The sequence below is a fragment of the Hippocampus zosterae genome, unplaced genomic scaffold, assembly GCF_025434085.1.
Source record: "Hippocampus zosterae strain Florida unplaced genomic scaffold, ASM2543408v3 HiC_scaffold_65, whole genome shotgun sequence".
NCBI lineage: Eukaryota > Metazoa > Chordata > Actinopteri > Syngnathiformes > Syngnathidae > Hippocampus > Hippocampus zosterae.
The window spans coordinates 352,501-357,618 of NW_026262962.1; positions in this window are offsets into that span (position 1 = coordinate 352,501).

Genomic DNA, 5,118 nt, shown 5'->3' on the forward strand with positions numbered 1-5,118 from the left:
CTATAGTGTTGACGGTGAGTCTTTGTAAATGGTTGTCTGTCTCTGAGTCCTAAATCAGTGTATGCTTTATGAAATAAATATATTTTTTCCCAATTGCAAAGCAGAGACAATCTTTTTTTTTTTTTACAACTGAGACTGTTACGGCTTTGTAATACACATTTTCCTTTGTCTACGGGGAGTCACTAGTTTTCATGTCATCAAAAGGATTAAGGCCTACTCCAATAATTTATAGTCATTCAAAATTGCATCATAAACTGAACTTTCTTGCTGTGGAAAAAAAATACCACAAACCACAGGTAGCATTGTGACTTTCCTAATTTTCTTTTCATAAAACGACAACTAGTCAAACTAAAACAATGCCCTAAGTAATTGGAATGCCATTGTCATTAAACCAAAAGATAAAAAATTGAACCCACATTCTGAATGAATTAAACACCATTGTGAATGAAATCACTGTCGAGGATTTTAATTTTGGGCGGCCCTATGATTGACTGGTTAGCGCATGGCATCACAGTGGAGAGGTGCAGAGTTCGATTCTGGCATGATTGATTTATTGGAAAGGCCCATCACAGTCATTCTCATGCTTCTATGTAGAATTATCAACAGGCCAGTGTTTCTCTCTGTTGTCACGGTAAAAATAGTAATGTATTAAAAAGTTAAAAAGATAATACTCGGCCACAAAAAGGAAAAAAATATATTATCTGCCGTCATCAGCGGATCAGTCTTGCTCATCCATCTTAACTGCTTTTATAGGTTATTTGGTCATATGCAGTCAGTGCAGTCTAAGCATTCTTGTAGAGCTAGCTTTGCTTCATCTGTCCATTTTTTCACAGTTTTAACAACCGGTTTAACACATTTGAGTTTCTGTCTGTATGTAGGTATTAAGTGGATTAAATTGTGGTCAGAAAGACCCAATGCTGCACGGGCGACTGATCGGTATGCATTTTTGATTGTTGAATAGCTGTGGTCTAGAATGTTGCCTTCTCTGGTGAAACAGTCGATGTGCTGCTTATATCTGGGAATTTCACGGTTAAGGTGTGCTCTATTAAAATCGCCCAAAATGATCAGGGGTGACTCTGGGTATTTTAGTTCGAGTTTGTTTACTTGTTCGGCTAGCGTTTTGTATCGCCGTGTTAGCGTTAGCTTGTGGCGCAATGTAAACACTGACTAGTAAAAAGGAGGTGAACTCACGTGGCGAGTAGAATGGCTTGCAGTTTAAAGACAGCGACTCCAGGTCCGGGCTGCAGTGTGCGTCGAGCTTCGTGACATCAGTGCACCATTCTTCGTTGATATAGAAGCAAATCCCACCACCTTTCGATTTCCCTGATAGCTCCGTGTCGCGGTCGGCTCGGAGAAGGCGGAAGCCGGTAGATGTAGCGCGGAATCCGGGTGGCGGTCACTGAGCCAGGTTTCAGTGAAGCAGAGCGCAGCAGAACGTGCAAAGGTTTTGTTGGTCTTTGTGAGAAGAAGTTCATCCATCTTAGTTGGCAGAGATCGTAGATTAGCAAGATGGATCGATGGGATGGTGAAAAAAGGCCGAGCGTAGCCTCCCCAATGCGCAGCAACTTTTCCCTCGTGTAAGTAAGCCGCTCAGGGTCGGCAAAAATAAACGAAAATGACAAAAACAGGGATAATACTAGGGAGCGTGTGACTGAGGCTGCCATACCTGTCGGCGCCTGATGGCGTTTATTATCCGTTGTATTCTTTGCGTTCACTAACAGATGTAATGCAGAGGACCGCAGCAGCGCGACTTTGTGTGTATAAACACGGACACCCTGATTAGGAAAGGACAGTTTCCTACTCAGGAAACTGAGGTCTTTTGGGGTTCAGGGGTCACTCCTTAAGATGTTCTATCCACTCGGTGGTGGCCTCGGCCATCCATTATGGCATTGTCTGCTGGTCAGGCAGCATCTCAGCCCGGGACAGAAAGAGACTGGAGCGACTGGTCAGGAAGGCCAGTTCTGTCCTGGGTTGCTCCCTTGACACTCTGGAGGAGGTGGGCAACAGAAGGATGCTAACTAAGCTAAAAGCTATGATGGCCAGTCCCTCCCACCCCCTCCAGCCCACCCTGACAGCACTTGGTAGCTCCATCAGCCAGAGACTGTTACACCCGCGCTGCAAGAAGGAGAGATACCGACGCTGGTTCCTACCGACTGCTGTCAGGCTGATGAATAAAAAATAACAATCATAATAATAATTAAATGATGTGAAGGAAAATTGTAAATAGTACTGCGATTTATCCATTTTGTGTTCATATTGCATTTAATTGAAAGATGTTTGTTGTTTTTTTTCTCTTTCTTCTTTCTACATACATTCTTGCTGCTGGAGGCTGTAAATTTCCGTAGTGTGGGACGAAAAAAGGATATCTTATCTTATCTTAATGTTTGACTAACCGGAGACCCTGTCTGAGGAGGGCATGTGGCGATAACGATGCGCTGATTGGCTCATTTGAATTTAAGGTGTGCCATACCTTAGCGTCAGCATATACGATGCGCTGATTGGCCCATTTGAATTTAAGGTGTGCCCATACCTAAGCGTCAGCATATACGATACGCTGATTGGCTCATTTGAATTTAAGGTGTGCCCATACTTAACCGTCAGCACGCGTCTCTCCCAATACACACGCATTCAAAATGCCTCGGTCGGCGGTCGGAACCGGTCAGCGGCGAAGGGCGCGCATCGGACGATACCCGCCGTCGAACCCGAGCGTCGCGGGGGGCAAAAACGAGACGGCCGAACACCCGCATAGTGCGCAGGATTTTACAGCAGGTAACATAACGCGACGCTCGGGTTCGACGGCGGGTATCGTCCGAGGCGCGCCCTTCGGGTCGCCGCGCGCGGCGGGTCGACGGCCGCGCCATCTTGCAACACACTGTCAGACGAGGGCTCGGAACGCCCCAGTGCGCATGCAAATTAGCCATGTGCGCGAAAGCCGCGCGCGGGTTTCGAAATGTACCACCTTGTCTTGTCGTCCGAAATGAAAAATAAAATAATTTGCCCGCCCGCCGCCCCCTCTCTCTTAAAACTACTCGTCCGAGGCATTTTGAATGCGTGTGCATTGGGATAGACGCGTGCTGACAGCTGACGGTTATGTATGGGAACACCTTAAATTCAAATGAGCCAATCAGCGTATCGTATATGCTGACGCTGTGTGCAGTTCTGGCGTCGCGCATGCGACAGTTTATTTTCCCAATAAACTGCACGCCATTCTACTCGCCACGTGAGTTCACCTCCTTTTTACTAGTCGGTGTTTACATTGCGCCACAAGCTAACGCTAACACGGCGATTCAAAATGGAGGATTGTGTCAGGAAACAGACGCATGCGCAACGCCACAGTGTGCTCACAGCTTCAGCCCAGGAGAGCCGCTCACAGACAATTGGACAAAACGAATCGCGAGAGGTTTCGATTGTGTGCAGTTCTGCTCCCGTCTACCCGGGGTTCTTTGCAGCTGTTTAACAGCATAACACCGCAAGCTAAATGAACGTCACAATGGCGTCCTCAAATAATATTTGCATGCCTCAGACATTGCATTCACTTTCCACTAAAATCCTCGTGGCGGCCCGAAGGGTGCGCCTCGGACGATACCCGCCGTCGAACCCGAGAGTCGCTGGGGGCAAAAACGAGACGGCCGAACACCCGCATAGTGCGCAGGATTTTTCCACTGTCTTCCCGGGGTCCTTTGCAGCTATTTAACAGCAGGACACCGCAAGGTAAATGAGCGTCACAATGGCGTCCTCAAATAATATTTGCATGCCTCAGACATTGCATTCACTTATAGTGGAAGAACAGCACTGCACAGTCCTGTGCTCCTTGTGTCAGTATTTAAAATGGTTCTTAACTCCTCTTCTGATATATTTTTACGTGATTTCAGAGGGGATTTGAAAAGGGGAATTGTACACATGAAAAGGATATTTTTGTTTTCATGTTTAGTATTATTTTGGTAAAATTAGTGCTTTGTTTTTTGTTAAAGTAAGGGAAAAAAGACAACTACTGTTTAACAAAGTTAAAGTAAAAATGTCTTATTTCCCTAAAAGGGCTATTTGTATTATTAAGCAGGCACAACTTAACAAAATAAGAGTTCCTGTGCCTCAACACAATACCTCTCATTATTTGCTGTGTACTGGCAAAGTGAATAATTGTTATTTTCATGCACCCCATTATTGATTGGTTGTGAGGAGTGTTGATTTGTATAAGCTTGGCTTTACCATACTAAATGGGCATATAGCCCTGCTACCCATGATTCCCGAGCATGGAATTGGACCTTGGTCTTATTAAAAAAAACAAAAGTGGACCTACAGCATTTCTAGTTGAGGACCACTGGCCTAAAGTAACCATTACATCTTGCTGCAACAGCGGATAGAGGTAACCTTAAAAATAAAAAAAATAAAAAACGTGAGTAACTTTTTAATGCCTTTGAAAATTATACATTTTTTAAAAAGTATTTACAGTATGTGAACTGAATAAAAAAGTTACTCATTAAGGTGAAAGTAAAATTATATATAATATGTTGTGGTCACTTAACAGTCCTGAGGCCGGTTGTTAGAATCCGAGCTTGGGCCTCCAGAAGTTTGCATGCACTCTCCATGTTTGTTGGGATTTTATGCCTGTACTCTGGCTTCCTCCTGCATTCCAAAACCACACTTTTTGGGTTAATTGAAAACTAAGAACAAATCCTTAGGTGTGAATTGATGTTTGTCGATAAGTGCCCTGCAATAGAGAGGTGACCAGTCCAGGGTTTATCATGCCTATCATCGGGATTGAGCTGGGATAGGATCCGGGTCACCTGTGACTCTCATGAGCAATATAGAAAATAGATGAACGAATGTTACAGTTGTTTCCTTCAATTTACACACCTTAGGCAAGTTATAAAATCATTTCCAGAACGTTTAAAAAAAAAAAGTTTTTACGGTGTTTTAACACATTTTTTAAATGATCAAACACGGTTAAAATGTATCATACAGTATATTAAGATAGAAATATCAACAAATAAAAATATTTGTACTCATAACGACTCGCGACGGCGATGATGAAGCAGCCATAACACAGTACAGTCCTGTTACAAGCCTGAAATAAAGGTGTTTTCTTGGTAAAAAAAAGTATGACCAACCTGGTGTTGA